Genomic DNA, 19873 nt, shown 5'->3' with positions numbered 1-19873 from the left:
GGTAGATTGCTTGACCCACGTGTTACGTTGAATTGTGTTGTTTGTACTTTGTATGCTTGTGATATTTGATGTATGTTCCTGCTTGAAGTCTCTGGCATGACCCAACTGGGATACGAATCCGGTGAACAGTTACAGTAACTGTTTGTACTTTTTCGGAAATGTCCAAGCATTGTTATGTTCAGGCTATCCAGTATCCACACCACCTTACTATTTTTATTAAACAAATGTGGCCTTTTGCTCCAAAAAGGCTAAATCTGTTAAACGTCATTATCAAATTAAAACGGTCTAGTTTTAGTGTAGTACAGGTATTTGAAGAAACTTTCCCTTTCACGCATTCACTGTTACATCATTATTGCTGCAAATTGTATTATATCCTTTAGAAGCCAACTTTGCTACCGCTTATTGGTAATATACTAGTGATAATCTCTAAAATGTTGTCTGACAAAATGAGTTAAGTTGCCCTCAAAACATCAAAAATAAATGTGGGTGGATCAGCGTTATGTATTGACCTCTTAGAACATTAATTTAAGAGAACATTAATAAGTTTGCAGGGTTTCGAAAATCTACCCTACTAGTGTCCGGGGCAAAAACAAGTGAGTCATCCCGTACTTCAGAGATCCCTGGATGAAACCTAATCTTCAAACTTTCCTGTTAAGCCCACTGTTGGTGGGCAGCACGTGTGGGTGTGGTTGCGTGTGATTGGTGGAGTAATGTATAAATCAATCTAATTACTCTCTAATGTTAAAACAATGATATCATTACACATTATGCACTGGCAGTGCATGCACGATTGCATGTAGGCCTACTGAATAATGCTGTAGATTATTTCTCCCAGGTTGGTATTATAACTGTGTGTGTATTTTTGCCTTTTATTTGTGTGTAAATCGCCATATTTTGTACCGTACAGCGATATGGAGCAATTTAACAATTTTGTAATTTGTTAAGCCAAATCGGGCGCAAAAACGGAAATTGTTTGCTGGTTGGCACAAAAGGCAATTATGAAAACACAATGTATAAACGATTTGAAGTATTAGGTATGCAACAATGTTATGGGGGCAGTGGCGCCGCCAGACCTTCAACATTGGGGGGGCAAAATATTGACAATGCAAGACAGTAGCATAGTCGAAATTTTTGAAAGGGGGGTTGACAGCCGGCGGGCGAAGCCCGATGGCCCGTTCACCGAAGGCCACACTTAGCGACGGGGGGTCTGGGGGGCCTCCCCCAGAAAATTTTGAAAAATTACTTTCAGTTTGGTGCATTCTGAGAGCATTTTCAACAAAATTGTGGGTATAAATATTTCTGTAAAATGGTGCTGTCCGGTGGCATAGCAAAAGGATAAGATCATGTTTTCTACGGCATTTTTCGGAAATAAAGCTAAGTCTCTATGTTTTCTTGTTGCTAATTCCAGACTGAGATATTTGAATCTTTGGTATTGGCAAAACTCGCTCTTTTAATGCAGTTTGGTTTAAAATTAGGCAAACTTTGTTTTAGAGACATAGGTTGATTGCTTTTTTTTGCGAGATTATTAGGCTTACAGTTTTATTATTTATCAACTTTCTCCTTGGTTGATTCAAAAAACGATCTTATTCCGGTAAGTCACTAACTTTTATTGTCTGAAGTCAACCCAAAGTTTAGAAAATGTAACGTCATAGAGGTCATACATCTTGATGAGTGTCAAACAAAAAGCTTTGAGACAATGAAGTTACTTTAGGCTATTTCTGATATATTCAAGTTTTGTATAACGAATAGCTGTTTAGATGTTAATCTAGATCGAACAAGCGATCTCAGCAGTTGCAGATGGCTTGCATCCTTGCACAGTTTGACGAGAAATTACATTATAGGCTAAAACTTTTCTTGTAAACAATGTATTAACATCCGTAAATTCAATTTGAAAGGTTGAAACCCCCGAACCACCCTCCCTTGGCTACGCCACTGGTGCAAGACAGTGGTATATTATTTAATTTCTCTTGTTTTCTACCAGGGCTGGAAAAAATGTTTAGCTTTCCGAGAATCTGTTTTTTAGAGAAAGAACTTCCCGCGGCTTACAATCACGATAATGAGAACCTTATATTTTACTGATCTCAGGGGCTGACGTAAACCTTAAAAGTCATGTCGACATATTCTTAATGCCCCCCCTTATCGAAAATTGTTTTTTGTAATACCGCTTTGAAGGAGGATTACGACTATGAACAAAAGAATAAATTTTAAACTTCATTTTGAATTGAAAAGACATGACGTAATGTCTTCCAACCTTAGTTATATATTTTTTCATTACGTAACGTCTTGTAGGAATAAATTGAAAATCAGTATGATCACTCAAAATGAAAGCAATGGGACTACGAATCCTCACTAAACCAATCAATCAATGGTCTTGTTGGACTGAAGATGACAACCTTATATTTTACTGATCTCCAGAGCTGACGTAAACCTTAAGGCATAGATCTGTCGACTCAATGCAAACCCTTTGAAGGTTGGGGGGGGGGGGGGCTGTCAATGCAACTTTTTTGTATCAACAGTTGTATCTCTAAAACCACTGAGGCTGCGACTACGAGATTTCTTGACTTTTTCTAACTTTTATTCACCTCTATTGAGCTGAAATTTTGAGCGAATAAAGGTTGTAAATTGAAAGATATAAGGTAATACTCAGCACATCCTCTGAAATATTTCATATTCTATTGTGAAACATTTTCCCACCAGCTGAATGAAAGTAATTAATTTGGCCCATGTCTCGTTAATCCTAACTGTTTCACAGCGTGAAGGGCATTGGCTGTATGTAAAATAATGTAAAAAAAATTAATCACAACATTACTATGCACGTTCTTCATTACTCTACCAAAAAATAATGTGTAAACTCACGCTACAAATTGCACTCATAAGTGACCTCAACATTTCAACGTATATGAGCAGTTCTAAAATTCACATAGTTTTAATTGTTTGATATGCTCAGCGTGAATAATTTTACAAAGTGAATCCCAAATTTTGAAACCGTGCTAAAATAACAGAGATATCACTCCTAAAGCACTAAAGCATAAGAAGAACTGACAGCCCTCCCCCCCCAAACTGAGCAAGACTCCAGGAGCCCAACCTTCTAAGGGTTAAAAGTCATGTCGACTTATTCTTGATGCCCTCCTTATCGAAAATTGTTCTTTGTAGTACCGCTTTGAAGGTGGATTACGACTATGAACAAAAGAATAAATTTTAAACTTCATATTTGTATTGAAAATACATGACGTAATGTCTTCCAACCTTATCACATTTTTTTCATTACGTAATATTTACCACCACCAAACCACTTTTGACGATCGAATTTGTTAATTTATTATTCGATAAAATGTTTAGATGTCACGTCATTACGCCGATTTGAGATATAATTTCATTCATGACGTCGTATGGATAAAAACTTTTACAAGTTTTATACTCTGCTGAGATTAAAGAAGAAACATAAATGATAAATATTGGAGAAATTGAGTCTCCTTTACAACTTAAGAATCGAACAACTCAAAACTGCTGAAACAAAACGTTTTGTTTAAGTGAAAGAATCCCTGCAAGCAACCAATGCCAAAATGCGCGCGGAAGAAGTCATGGGAGTGTGAGGTATCAAAAATTTAACAGGTGTAGAAAAATAACAATTTTTCTACATCAATGTGACGTTAGTTAAAACTTTAAAAATTCTATATCTTTGCTTCTGTAGAAAATCTTTTTATCTACTGTACAATTTAGTCATCAAGGTTTTCCATACTTTTTTTTAAAGAGAGAGCTTTTACCTCCCCCTCCCCCCCCCCCCTTTGCAACTTGAGTTGACTTACTTGAGGTTGGGATCCAAATATTAAAAAAATAATATTAATATGTATTAATAAAAAAAAAAAAATTAAAAAGATGATGCCCAAAACATTGGGGGGGCAGCTGCCCCGCCTGCCCCCCCCCTGCCGGCGCCACTGTATGGGGGGTTTGATTTACTTTGACTGCTACGCCTTTGGGCCCACCTACTTTTAAAATCGTTCCTCCATCCCTGACCCTAACCATAGAGTAATCTATGATCTAACCCTAACCCTCGCTGATTGCAGTTTCCGCAAACATTTTTCCGCAGTTTCCGCTAACCTTTACCCTAACCATCGAGTAATCTATGCTCTAACCATGCTCTAACCCTCGCCGATTGCAGTTTCCGCAAATATTTTTCCGCAGTTTCCGCTAACCCTAACCCTCGAGTTTGTTTGCGAGAACTCCGATCAGCGAGTTCGGCTTTGTGCTATTAAACTACGATCAGCGACTTCGGCTTTTCTTAATTTTTTCTCTCGATCTTTTCAGGGTATGAACTGAGGGTACGAACTGTTCAGGGTACGAACTAGGTTGCACCCAATGTTTTTTTTAGCTGTTTCTGTGTTTTTGTTGTAGGTAAGATATGTGTATTTTCAGTGGGCTACGTTAGCAATGTTAAAATAAATGTTCTTAAAAAGAAATTGTGTGGTGATTGCTGGAACATGAAATCCATATTCTTCGGACTAAACAGCAATACGATATTCATGAGGAGTCAGAACAGGGCAAGAAGGATTGTTTGTTTTTAATTCAATTTTTTTTTTGTATAAGTAATGATGAGTTGAACAATGTTGAAACGAGTAGGCTATAACAGTAATGATAAATTTACTATAGAGTGGAGCAGGGGTCGGCAAACTGCGGCCCGCGGACAAACGTTTTGCGGCCCTCGAACGATCTTACTTTTAGTGCATAAACTAAAGTTTCATCATTATCTACGCATGAATTTATTTTATGTCATAACTAAAAACCCTTTAACATGTGTCCCGACATTACTCGGTAACTCCCATGTACGCTACAAAATCTCTCAAAATTATGGTCTGGCGCTACTCAAAATTATGTAGGCTACCCCACTGTCGAGGAATGACGCAAGCGAAAGCACTCATTGATTATGTGTAATTATGACGTAACAGAAGCGAAACTGATTTATGCAGTAATTTTCCACAGTATTCAGTTGGGATGAGCAAATGTGGTAGCTAGGGATGCCAGCGCTAGGTTTTTCTACCTAGATCTGGGTTTTTTTGGCCACTTTCGGGTTTTGAGTTTTTTTAATAAAAAAAAAATATATATATACAAAATATGATAAGGTAAAGTTTATTGCATCAGCAACGGTAGTAAGTAAGGTACAGGTGTTGCGACCGTGCCATATTTTAAACTGATTGTCCTGCTTTGGTATCATGCACGCTATAACGTCCGCGTTTTGTCGCTTCTATCTTTTTCTGGACTTCTGCTATGTTTGTCATATATTGTTTTTTTCTCGTTGAGATGGTCAGAGATAAAAACAAACTGAACTGAACTGTACAGCTGGTACAGTAGCCTAGTGAGTTGTTGTGAGCAGGTTTTAATTGATACATAGCCTACATATATTACGTCATGCACTGCAGGCGTTTGGTGGTAAAGTTGGTTGAAATATATGTATAGGTTGAAATTTAGGCTATGCGGCCCGCACGTTACCGGAAGTTCGTAGATTTGGCCCAGTAGTACAGAAAGTTTGCCGACCCCTAGTTTAGAGTGTCATTAGGTAGAGTGTTACCACAGATAGGCTACCTACTATCCATTTCTTTCTTTCCAAAATCTTTTCCATCTGCTTCAAATTTGACATTAAAAATTGTGTTTGTTTCCCAAACCAATTACCTACGCGCCATCATTAGCCATTTTTTTGTTATGTTTATGTTATTTTGCAGTAAATAATTTCAATTTTTCATGTATGTATTTTTATTACTTTTTGTAGCATAGTTTGAAAAATTAGGCCCTTCTCTACTAAACAGTTTTAGGCCCACAGTACCCTTAATCCGGCCCTGCGTGTAACTCAATTGCCTATTGTTGTAGAGTGATCTTAATTAGAAAAAAGGCTAAGAAAATGGTCAAACATTTGCCTAAAATCATGAAAAGAGCTTGCAAAAAAGTCCGTACCAATAAAAAGTCTATCAATTCTGTTTCCAAAGAATTTGGCATTCTTCGTAGACACTGAGTTGTTAGGCCTATTTACACTTCTCCTGCCAACCCGAGTATACTCGGGCATTGTGACGTCATTTTTGACGTCATTTGATAATTAGATAAATCTGGTCTTTTTGTTTGCCAAACTGCATGAGTCTAACAGTTTTAGAAAGAGGAAGACTTGTATTGTCTAAAAGTTGAAAGAAATTACTAGGTTTGTATTTAAATTTCATCTGCAATATTCAATTATTTACAAAGAATTGTCATTTTTTGTAAAAAACTGTCATTTTTTGTGCAAAGTGAAGCTTATCCAGTTCTTTCCTCGCATATCGCGTCAATATCTCCGTGACAACCTTTGTGCTGCAAGTGTAGCACTTGCCTGACATCTACCGGTAAAGTTTATCGCAGTTTGAAGATTTTTTTTCCGATATCTAAACGGAAGCGAAAAAAGTAAAAAAAAACACAAATTTTTTGTAGTTTGTCAGAAATTTTAGTGATTTAAGGCATTTTCAAAAAAAAATACACAAAATTTGTAAACATACTGTAAAAGACTGTTGAAAATGCACCAACTTTCATGTTTTGATTTTTTTTCTAGCAGTTTCCGTTCTCAAAATACAGCAGTTCAAAATCAAAGCCTTGCTCAAGCTAAATTTAAAAAAAATCCACCAAAAAAATCTTGGCAGTGAAAGTGTTTAGAAAAGTGCACCAACAATGAGTTTTAGCACCAAAAAACTTTCAACCCAACTAGAGAGGGAGCTTTGTGAATATCTTCAAGATTCAGCAAAGCATCACTTTGGCTACACGACCAAGACAGCTAGAATACCGTACTGGCATTCGCACTTGTTGTAAGATACAATAAAAAAAATACCGAAATGTTGGAACGAAAATAAAACTTCTGGAAAGAAATGGTTCCGGATTTTCATGCTAGTTAGTTAGTAGACTATGCTCACAAAAAGAAAGATCGGTTTCGACAATATTGGAATTGCTACAGTGTTCTTCAATGTGTTTACAGGAAGTGGGCACTGTGGGAACCCTACATGGGCAGTGTTAGGCATTCGTGTCCTACAATGCCCACTTTTTAGGCATTTTTATATTGCTATTATGCAAATACTGCTTATCGTAGAATTTACACTAAACTATCAATAAATAGCAAAAAGATAGTACTAAGACATAGCGTAGAAAAATCAATATTATTGACAAGATTTTGAGAAAAAATTTCAAATATTCAGAAAAAACGGGCACTGTTAGGCTATCTCCCCTACATTTTGCCCAAAGATTCATGAAATGGTCTTTACCGGTTACTGTATAAACAAGATTTTTTAATTAAAATGATGTTTCTTAATTTTTTCAAAAGGTTGGTAAAAATAGGGGGCCAATGGCCATTGATTTTTCAAAATTTTTAAAGGACACCACGGTGTCAAAAAAAGGTTGGGAACCCCTGCTTTAGAGCAAACTGTGAATAGGGACGCTGCGTCACAGGTAAAAGGAATAATTGGCTTTCGGAACTCAAGAAGTGCCAAAAAAAGATGGTGTGTCACAATAACACAGAGAGCTGCTTCTGTAACAGAGTTAAAGATATCCTTCAGGCTTAGAACAAGCCGAAGATGCCGCGAAACAGTTACACAATCACATAATTGTTAAGGACAACCAGCAAATGTTATTACTCAGTACAAAAGTTGATGAAGCTTGCAATTCATTCTGCGATGTTAAACGCTAGTGGCCTGTTAAATATTGCCACTGGTAGAGCGGCATCAGCTGAGATTGCAAAATACCTATTAACAACACTGAGCAGAGGAAAACACGGTCAAGAAAAGTTTGAGCTGGAGTGGAAAGAAAGCCCAGAACGTTTTCAAAAAAAGGGGGAAGCGAACACGTGTAAAGAATTTTGCAGCTGAAAGTATTAAAAAAAGGCAGACTACTAACTGTCATCACAAATGGCTAAGAGAAGTGCTGAAAGCTTACGAGACACATTTATACGCATGATAGTTATCGTAGCAGAGAAAACATCATTTGACTTAAAACACATTTAAGCTATCCGATAACTCAGTATCCACTTTCACTTGCTCGCTGAGATCGTACCATGATGATGACAAACAAAGCACTGCTAGGCCTACTTGGTCACAGCGGTAAACCATAATCTCTTCGTGGGAAAATTGTAACATAAGATTTGCGGATCCGTTCGTCTGTATGTAATGACCGAAGAAACACTCTTTTGAAATCGTCTATTCAAAATTGTATTTCTGTAAAATTAGCCACCTGGCTGTCGAAATTGGGATGCAACACCGTACACCACTAAAACTTGTCACTACAACAAACTACTTAGATAAAAAACGGAAACTTTATCCAGCTAGCAAGCAATAAGCAAAACAGTTAAATTTGCGACTAACTTTCAAGCAACAATTTTACGAATGACGAAAATAATTTTCAATATCTCAAACTCACGTACACAGTTATGTGATGTAATAATGAAAGCAATTGTGAAGCAATTCAAACAGGTGTTCAAAGGTGATGATGCAATGTTTCATCAGGTCTTACGAACGATGGTGCAATATTTGGACATTTTCTAGCAATTTCCATGACGTAAGATGCCAGCTAGGTTAAGTAGACCATAACGGTTTTTATATGACGTTTGATTTGGTGAAAATTGTCCGTAACATAGCGGCCCCTAGTTATGACAGTCTAACATGGCATAACTAAAAAAGAATTTAAGGACAATTTTGAGCCAATGAATAAAAACACACGATATATACACAAATTGTTTGAATCACTCACGTTTAAGTTAATATGCAAATACAAAAGGCATGCAAAGAATGAACAACAATACGAATAATACACGACGATACATGAAATTGGTACCATAGGTACACGCTAAAATGACGCTATATACAATGGTTGCGATAATAACCGACTGTTCTGGGCTCAGACAAGTGTCGGCCACCGCAGACAAAACCAGGCTCAAACCCTAACACTTAGGTGTTCTTTACGGGAGTGAGGCACGAAATATCCCTCAACACGTAGTCTACTTTCACTTTCCCCGTACTCTCATCATAGTTGCAGACGGCAACTTTGGCTCTACGAACCACAGGCTTCCCTTTCCTAATTTGTGGAACTACCTCATGCACCCTCCCAAGTTGATACTTCCCACATTTACCAATGTCTTGGAGAGAACCCACCACTACAAGTTGACCAGCTCCAAATTCTCGGCCATTTTTAGCCATTTTTTCCGGCCCTGAAGACCTGGCAAGTAAAAATCTATCCATTTACTCCAAAAATGCTGAGAAAGTGACAAATTGAACCGATAATCCCTTCTTAATTGGTCACGATCATGTGGTTTCCCAACAGCACAGTTTGGGTCTAAGTATGGGGTCAAAAGTGAGGCAGGGGTGATGACAGTAAAATCCCTAGGGTCGTCACTCAAAGGTACCAAAGGGCGTTTGTTCACGATCCGAACGACACTGCCTGTGTACTTAAGCAGTTCAATAAAATTGGGCTTACGTATTGAAGAGTCCAAAATGTGAAAAAAGTACTTGGTCATATCAGCCACGAAACCAAATCTACTCAGCCGAAATCTAGCCAAGAGATCTACTAGAGGGTTTAACAAATGAGGACACGAAAACATTACATCGTTAACACAAGTTCCTCGAAATTCAGATTGCCATCGTAAAAAATACGCTTTTTTAATTGTGACGTCACAAAGTATGGTAGATACCACTCAAATCCCTTTACATTTTCTGCTTCACCAGCACGCTCAATATAGCCATTAGATTTAAGATCCTTCATGGTGTCAGTAAGGAAATCACGAAGTTCAGGTTGTTTTAAAGCCTTCTTCCTTAAAGCAGCAGCTCTATCTGACGCCAATACAAAATTGTTAGGTAAATCAATATCTTCCTTCAACGGTACAGGTATCTCAAATCGACCATCTTTCAACTCAATATTCGGTTCAACAAGTTCTCTAGCTAAAATGTCATTGCGAGACAATTCACAGGTTTCATTTTGCAAGGTCAAATCCTGAATCACTTTATTCAGGTCTGCTATTTCCATATCACGAGACTCAATTTTACGCTGAAAGCCAGAGATGACATCCGACTCTAAAAACGTCTGTACTCTGCACACGTTAGCAACGCTTTCATCTAAGGGTGACTTACCACCACAAGCCAACCAACCGGGAAGAGTGAGTAAAGCATGCGGTTCCCTACGATTCTCACCAATACGCTCTTCTTTAGCCCACATCAAATAAGCGTTGTCGTTGCCAATCAGTACATCTACAGTACTACAATCATTCAAATGAAACATATTCACGTCATGAAAATGAAGAAAACCACTTAAATCCTGCTTATGCGGTAAAGTTTTAACATCGTCAGCCCAAGCTGGGTTAACCACCGAAGTTATATCACAAAACAGTTCATACGTCTCCAACGACTGGATGTTGAGTTTAACAAGGTCAGCACAAGTAGGTTTCTGACCAGCCAGAGTATCCATTTTAAACGACGCTTTGTCATACGGTTTAACGCCAAGCTCGCACACCAAATCACTCGAAACAAAAATCAACTGCGAACCAGGATCATGCTGACAATACACCAACTTCGATTTGCCAGTCATTGGATTCAAAACACGAGCAGCAGTAACGCGGTTAAAGGCTGCTTTAACATTTCCAATCTTAACATTACGCACAGGAACTCTGGCACCAGCATCATCTTTGCCAATCGAATCCAGAGAATCACGTGACGTCACATAAAAATCATGCAGAAGAAAATAGTGTTTCCTATCGTTGTTAGGGCCACACTTACGACAGTTGTTTGCATGAACGCAATCCCTAACCATATGCTGGCGCAAACAATTCAAGCATTTGCCAGCTTTCACAATGGCATCTCTCCGATCTTTAGGTGTCAAGCGCAAAAATTCTTTACAATTAGACAAAAAATGATATTCAACTTGACCACGTGACAAACAATAAAAACATGCCGGTATGTCACTACGTCTGGTCACACCACCGCGCAGTGCGCCAACAGCAGTCGAGTACTGCAAACTCCCTGAAATCACATTATCATGGGGTTTTACGGACGTCTGCCTAACCGGACAAGAAGACAATTTTCCTTTGCCAAACTTTTTAAATTGCTGCGACTCACCAGAATCGCCCATTAGCATAATGCTAAAATCAGTCGACTTGCGCGTTTCCTCCCGTACTACAAATTCAAACAAACTCTGAAAAGTAGGCTCATCAGTACTACTATACTGATCACCTAAAAAGTCAAGATAACGCTGCTTAGCGTCAAACGAGAGTCGCTTAGCCAAATCCAAAACAAAACGTCCTTCCAATTTGTCACGCTGACCATAAGCTTGAGCGTAAAGCAAACACTGCGACAATTCATCTTTAAACTCTTTCAAATCACTGGAAAAGATCGAAGTCAATTTGCTACCATAGCGATACTTTCTAATTTCCGGTTCGGCGAAAATACCTCCACGAACCCCAAAACGCTGGGACAAGCGAGCTAACGACATTTCTATCCTGTCTTCTTCTGACAAGCCAGGAGTGTCGGAAACCAAATTAGCAATCGTTTGCGCAGCTGTTCTAACACAAGCTGCTTGTAACAAAGTCAAACGAGTTCCTTTAAAGGGCGAAGCTGCCATTAAGGCCGTAACACGATTTTTAAAGAAGACAAATGGCATATTATTACCATCGTAACCAATCAAGGCCGCCTTATCGAAAAACTTCGTACTATTTTGGTATTCAAAAAAACAATCCTGTTGTTGAGAACTCGATTTAGCGGGAGAAGACAAGCTATATCCCTTAAGGGGCTGAGGGGGCTCAGTCACATGCACAGCCCGATCACGATCCTCACAAACGTTAAAATCAGGAGACACGTTACGCCTCTCACAATCACGAAAATTACGTGTAGCTGGGCGATCAAAAAATAGCGGCGCAGAAAACTGTGAAGGGAGCAAAACATTACTTCTGATGGCGGCCCCGTGACTTGTACGCTCTGGGACAGTAGTTCTGCTGTAATTCGCAGGCCTTAGCTCTACAGCCTTCGTAACACCCTTAGCCGCGGCCACGAGACCTTCTGAAACAGCTGGAAAACGTGTGGATTGCACTGGTCCACCCACGGACTGAACAGGCGTCTGGAAAAGGTTATGTAAATTAAACTGCGATTGATGTTCACTTCTGGAATGGCTAAAAGAGCCCTTCTTAGAACTACGCCGGGAGCCCAACTCTGAACGATATTCAGCTAAAACTACTTCTTTACGTTGTTCAGCCCTCAACTGAGCGTCTTTGAGGGCGAACTCAGCAGCTCTCGCTTCGGCTCTCGCGGCGGCCTCAGCAGCTCTCGCGTCGGCCTCAGCTCTCGCGGCAGCCTCAGCTCGTATGGCCTCAGCTCTCGCCATGGCCTCAGCAGCTCTTGCTTCGGCCTCATCTTGCAGGCCTATCTGGAGCTCCTCTCGTCTTAGCTGTAGGTTAATTTGTGCAACTATCCGAGACGAACTCCTAGACATCCTAGTGCTTACATTTGAGGTGCTATCCTCAGGATGTATGTCAGCATCCAACATATCTGAGAACTCACTTACTTTTTGTTCGAAGTTATTTTTCAACGAGTTAAATTCGGGATCTACCCTATCACGAAGTTCTGCCAAAATTGCAGAGTTGAAAATTTTACTCAAAAGAGCATGGAAATGCCTTAATTCCTCTTCTAAAGTAGATAACTTAGATCTAAAAATTAACAATTCTTGCTTATTACCCAAAGAACCTAGGGCTACAAAAAGTTCCCCAATTTGAGTCAAAATATCCCTTCTAAAATGCCGGGCCTCTCGAACTGACTTAGCCTCATTGTTACTGGGTGCCCTCCCCAGAATGGCCTGCCCGACCGCAAAGAACATCATCAGGCTTAAACTCAGTCGAGTCGACGGCGGCCGAGTCCCTGTCGCCACCGAGTGTAGACATATTAAATGTTGGGGCTCAATTTAACAATTAAAAAAATTAAGTTACACAAACACACAAAATTAAGTTATAAAAAACTTAACTGCAAAGACCGTAAAAATTTAAAAAAGAATTTAAATGCACAATACCGTAGTTGTACGGGTATACGAAGTCCTAAAGTTCCACAAAAATTGCTTGGATTCGTCCACTTGAATCTTCAAGCACAGATGGATTGTCTTTAATCTTTTATCTTGCCAGTGAATGTCAATGTAGTTTTTTTCTTCAGAACCAACAAAGAAACGCCTTTAATTTTTAGCTTGAAGTTCTTCAGTACCAACTGAAAAGAAATGTCTTTAATTTTCTTTTGCTTCTGTAGACTACCAACCAACAAGATTTCTTTTATTATTTCTTTGCTTCTGTAGCCTACCAACCAACAACTTCGTCTTTTATTATTTTGTGCTTTCTAAGTTCCAACTGACAACAAAGTCTTTTATTTTTTATGTCTTGCCTGTGCTTCCGTACAAACACTAGCCAGAGAATCGTCTTTTATTATTTTGTGCTTCTAAGTTCCAACTGACAACAACGTCTTTTATTATTTTGCTTCTGCAGCCTACCAACTGACAAGAACTCGTCTTTTATTATTTTGCTTCTGCAGCCTACCAACTGACAAGAACTCGTCTTTTATTATTTATGTCTTGCCTGTGCTTCCGTACAAGCACTAGCCTGAGTAACGTCTTTTATTATTTATGGTCACAGCGGTAAACCATAATCTCTTCGTGGGAAAATTGTAACACAAGATTTGCGGATCCGTACGTCTGTATGTAATGACCGAAGAAACACTCTTTTGAAATCGTCTATTCAAAATTGTATTTCTGTAAAATTAGCCACATGGCTGTCGAAATTGGGATGCAACACCGTACACCACTAAAACTTGTCACTACAACAAACTACTTAGATAAAAGACAGAAACTTTATCCAGCTAACAAGCAATAAGCAAAACAGTTAAATTTGCGACTAACTTTCAAGCAACAATTTTACGAATGACGAAAATAATTTTCAATATCTCAAACTCACGTACACAGTTATGTGACGTAATAATGAAAGCAATTGTGAAGCAATTCAAACAGGTGTTCAAAGGTGGTGATGCAATGTTTCATCAGGTCTTACGAACGATGGTGCAATATTTGGACATTTTCTAGCAATTTCCATGACGTAAGATGCCAGCTAGGTTAAGTAGACCATAACGGTTTTTATATGACGTTTGATTTGGTGAAAATTGTCCGTAACACTACTACACAAATTGAAAACAGAAACATACCAGGGAGATACCACGCCACATAGACCGCTGCCATAAATCGATACGAAAATATTTGATGGTGGACATCTCATTCATTCCATATTGTTTTAAATTAATCCTGGTGCTACTTATTAGTCGATCTCAGGAGTCATTCTTCAGAACGTCGGCATTCCTTGCATTGAAACTATTTTTATTTGTATGGAAAATGAAGTAGATAAATCACGTTGTGTTACCTAGTTTTGTATATCGTACTTCAAAAGCACAGCTAACAAATAGCTATCAATTTGACTTAGTGCAAACCTGGGGATTACCTCGGCCTACTTCAGGTCGTCTGTCAGGGAACACCCACCATCGAATTTGTCTGTCACATACATATTTGTGAAGCTTAACACTCACACATTAATTTTCAGTTGGTTTTATCAAGTAACTATTTCAGCTAACCTAGCCCAAGGTAGGGGGGTCACCTAATTTAGGTCATCTGTCAGGGGACACCCACCATCAAATTTGTCTGTCACATATATGTTTGTGAAGCTTAACACCCACAGATTATAATCAGTTGGTTTTATCCGGTAACTTTTTCAGCTGACCTAGCGCAAATTTTGGGGGGTATAAAAATTGTCTGCCAGAGCCCCCACCACCGAAAATGTCTGTCACATACCAGGCAATCATGTAGAAACAATTTAATGTAGCCTACAACCCAACTAAGTTTCAACCGGTAACTTTTTCAGCTGACCTAGCGCATTTTTGGGCCATGAAAAATGCCCTCCATTCCCACACCCACCACCGCGGCCCGGCAGACTTCCAAATTATGAGTACCCACAAACCACCGGACATCGCTGTATGAATAGAAATTGTTAACTTTTTCACCTAGGGTGGACGTCGCGGGCTCCCCGTCTAGTAGATTATTATTGGAAACTTTATGAATAAATTCGGCAATTTCGAGTTTGTAAATATCTTCTCGTTGTAATAGATTTAAAGATTAGTATATAGTTATCACTATAGGAATTCTTAACAGCCTGTTTCACTTTAAACGGATCATCAGAAGGGTCTTACTCAAATTTATTCAAATTTGAATAAGACCCTTCTGATGATCCGTTTGAAGTGAAACAGCCTGTTAAGAATTCAGATAGTAGGCTAATAATTATATTTGATTTAATTCGCTCTGCTTTGCTTTTTTGCTTAGCATTGAGCACTTTTTGTAGTATTAATAGTTTTCATTGTTTTAAAGATTAGTATAAGTTAGTGACGTGACTGAATTTTGTACTTCTAGTGATTGCGCGAATAATATTCGTGTGTCTGACGTCTACTTCCTTAATAAGCGTTTCACTTGCAGTAGGCTACCCCATATAGTAGGCTAGTACCTTATTGAACAGTATGAACACGACTATATACTAAACTATAATATAACATGAGCAATGTTTCCTCTAATAGTCTCTACATAGTTACGAAGGCGATAAAAAATTCCAGAATATCGAGCCATCTGCAACGACGAATGTTTAACACACCATCAACCAGGTAATATTTTCATCGACATAGATTCCCAGATACTTAACTGTTTTCACTCTTTCTATCACTGTTTGGCTTATACACAACCTGAAACCAATTTCAACAGTACGCTTTGGCACTTCGTTTATTAAAATGTAGCTTGTTTTAGAGTAGTTTAAGGAAAGTTTATTTCTTCGCAGCCAAGCATCAATTTTATGTAGTTCAGAATTGGTTTCTGTTTGTAAAGAAACCAAGTCTTCATCACGTATACCAAGCGACCCATTGCAATCTCTTAAAAAACAATTAGTAATTCCAGTTTAATACAAAAACTGTGTGTTTATGACTAATTAAATTTCAATCAACCGTACACAAAGTAAATTAGGCAAACAATATCATTCAGAAGGTCAATAACAATATTACATTCAAGCTAAATATGAAAGTATTTAATCCACTTTTCACCAGGTTTTGAGTTTCCGCATGTGCCCTTGCAGATGACGCAGAAATGTTACAAGCATATTTGATCCTATCCGCCATCATCTTCAGCTAGGCCTATCACCTAGCCTACATGGCTTGGAATTAGAAGTAAAATTTTGTACTAAATTATAGGCTATCTATAATGAATTACTTTATTGGTACCAAAGAAAAGCCATAATGGCTCAACAGAATATTAGCTAAGCGAAATTTACAAAATCTTACAAAACTGACTTTTGTATCTAAAAACCTCGCAACTTTTGTGCTATTTTTTGTTTCCCTGTGTAATGAATGCTGTAACCAGCAGAGATGAGAGTCATCCACTCAGAAAAGTAGCGAAAATGTTGAGGCAAGGTCGACCAAAAGCAAAGTCGTTTTTAAAGTGAAGTAGACGTCGCGCGGTTGCAAGACAATCGCAACCAAGCGATTGACAATGATGCAATAATACAATTGATTACAAACAAGCAAGGTATAAATGGGGGTAGTTGTCGCTGTAACAGTTCATGTATCCTTTGCATACAGTTAAACAATTTGAACACAAAACTGGAGCTAGGATTGAGCAAATACCGACAAAAAGTTATAAAAGACCTAATTTGCAATGCGAGCAACACTACATCTACATCTACCTACCTACATCCGCCCCGATAGCTCAGTTGGTTGACAAGTGACTTCTGGAACGAAGAAGCTTCAAGATCAAGCGGCGCTGCTTCGACTCGCGAGATGTGCGCTTGACCTTGAGCAACACACGTTAAGGACTAGGGGAGGATGAGGTAAGTTGAGCCACTTTTTACTTAAACGCTTCTACTAAGAAAACCGCTTGGTTTACAATAAAAGTGAAAGTGGCAGCATAATGGTTGATGCTTTGGCCTTAACTTAACAAAAAAATTTTTTTCATAACTCATTAGAATATTGAAAAAAGGCATGTTTTAAATATTACGTCATTTTGGCTCAACTTACCTACCCCACGTGGTAAGTTGAGCCGGGGTGTGAGGTAAGTTGAGCCACTCGTTTAAGTTCAATAATAAAAGCTGTAGCGATGGTAGCCTAGCCTACATATAAAATGTTATTCACGAAATTATTGCCCAGCTATTTGTCCCGAATTGTAACATGGACTGTGACGCAATGGTGACGTCATCATTGCAATGCACTGTCATGCTTGAGCGACAATCTCTCATTATTTTTTCTTTATTCACTAACTTGTGTTTTCGCTGCTTGGCGAAAACGTGGTTCGGCCTTTTACGATGTGATAAATCTATCGGACGGACGTATTAGAGTGTGCAGCAGTGGCGTAGCCAAGGGGAGGGGGGAGTTTGGGGGTTAAACTCCCCCCCTTTGGCACGCGTGTGACGTCACGATATTGAGAATGATGCTTTCAGTCTAAAAAAAATTGCCTAATTTTAAACAAAACTGCATTAAAAGAGCGAGTTTTGCCAATACCAAACATTCAAACATCTCAGCCAGGCATTAACAACAAGAAAACATAGAGACTTAGCTTTATTTCCAAAAAATGCCGAAGAAAACATGATCTTATCCTTTTGCTATGCCACCGGACAGCACCATTTTACAGGAATATTCATAGCCACATTTTTGTTGAAAATGCTCTCAGAATGCACCAAATTTTTTTTCTGGGGGAGGCCCCCCACACCCCCCGCTGCTGGGTCGTCATACCCCCCCCCCTTCAAAATTCCTGGCTACGCTACTGGCGTGCAGTGACTATTCCACTTTACAATTGATCCAGTAATCTTCACTCAACACATGTGGAAACTGGAGTCGAAAGTTAGAAAGAAGACAGGTTGGGTAGCAGTTAATACATAGCTGTTACCAGGAAGAAAGAACAACATGTGAAAAGATAAATTTATTTTGTTGTGACTGTTCGACTGTGAAATTGCGCACTTCCTTGCCGACAAATCTGCCACTTTTTTGTTGATTAAACGTCAACAAACGTTGAATCAATGCAGTACTAGCAGATCGTGTTAACTGAGCTGCAGAACAGAAAATAAAACGATGAATTAATACGGCACAATCCTGATTAAATAAACCTCCCAATGTGAATTTTCTAAATCAATTTCCGTTGTCTGTCAGATCTAAACTTATTCCATATGCCACTGATCAAAAGAGCATGGAAACCGGAATTTCTGCTGACGGCAGAAAGTTTCTCCAAGTGGTCGCGTGAGGAAGCTTTAACGACATCCTCTTTAAGAAAAGCACACTCAGCGTCTGCTTTAAAGACAAAGGACAACTGTTCCTTTCTGGCTGTTCTTAAAAAGGCACTTTTCTTAAAAAGTTGGCCTCAATTTCTCCATCTTCATTGAAGCATTTGATTTTACCAATGTAATGCACAAGTCGGGTTCTCCCTTGCATGTTGCTAGTAGGCTGCAGGTTACACTACAAATAAATTTAAACTTCAATAGACCAATGGACAAATTATTTTTCCAGCGATTTAGACTATTAAAGAGTAAAATACACTTTGTTATCCATTTAATGACTACATATATCATCACTTAACACTGGCAGCTGAAGTGAGGTAAGTTGAGCCACCGGCTCAACTTACCTGTACATCACTGGCTCAACTTACCTCAAGGCCGCCATTAAAAGTTAAACGGGAATTTCTCCAGTCATATATGAGCTAGCAACCTCACTTTAATAGTTTCTGAATAAGCTAACATTAGTGATTACTGTTAGACATATCAATACTGGTGAATGCCACAGACATTTTGTACAACTCAAAAAATCTTTTTTTTCAAAAAGTTCAAAAAACTTCCCAAAATCACTAAAAGTAGTTTTTCTGTCTTTCTACAAGACAAAGACCTATAATCTTTACAGAACAGCTCCATATAAGATAAACGGTCAGGCAGGTGGCAGTAGAAAGTTGATGCGATTTTTATTTTTCGAGTTACGGGGGGTGGCTCAACTTACCCACTGGCTCAACTTACCTCACCTTCCCCTACTCTCCATTCAGCGGTATCTAATCAATGGAAAAGTTCCCCGGCAACAAGACTTCAACAATCGGAAACTTCACTCTGTCAATCTCGGTGACCGGGCCTGCCTCAATGATACAAAGCCTCTACGAGTCTACAAGTATGCGAAGTTGCCAGGATTAAGCTCTGCAAGAAGCTTTCCCAGTCCGAGGATAAAGATTCAATCAATCAATCACATGCATGCAAACTTTCGCACAGCTGCAGCACTACCAGATGGATAAGGAATCAAGCAAAAATTCCCTCTACAGCATCATGAAACAGAAATGAGTCTATACTCTAGCTTGAGCCATAATGCAAACTTATGTTTCATTTTTGAAAAGAAAAGCAATAAAATAAGAAAGAAGTTACTCCAACAGATGTAAAGCCAGAGGCTATATAGAATAAGAACAATGGTTAACAGCGGTTAATTCAACAAACGCTTTTTAATTGCACAGTGACTTTCGAGTGAAGTGATCGAAGTCAGTTAAATCAGTCCTACTGCATTGATTTAACGTCTGCAGATGTTACATCATTGCAAAAATGACAGACTTTGCCGACTGAGTTAGCCATTTTACAAAAATGCAAAAAAGGAACAACCATATCAAACCAAAATTTTATTCTTAGCTTGTAGAACTAACGTAAACAAAAGGACTGTTCTTGCAAGTCATCTAGCTAAGTCGTTTGCTATATTTCAAAACAGTGGTTTTCAAACTATATTCGACGACAGCACACCAAAGAGTTTCGGTAGCTACGGTGTCATATTGACTTATCACGTCAAAGTTT

This window comes from Aplidium turbinatum, chromosome 1, assembly GCF_918807975.1.
Source record: "Aplidium turbinatum chromosome 1, kaAplTurb1.1, whole genome shotgun sequence".
Lineage (NCBI taxonomy): Eukaryota > Metazoa > Chordata > Ascidiacea > Aplousobranchia > Polyclinidae > Aplidium > Aplidium turbinatum.
The sequence above is the reverse complement of the archived record's forward strand: the minus strand, read 5'-3'. Positions refer to the sequence as shown.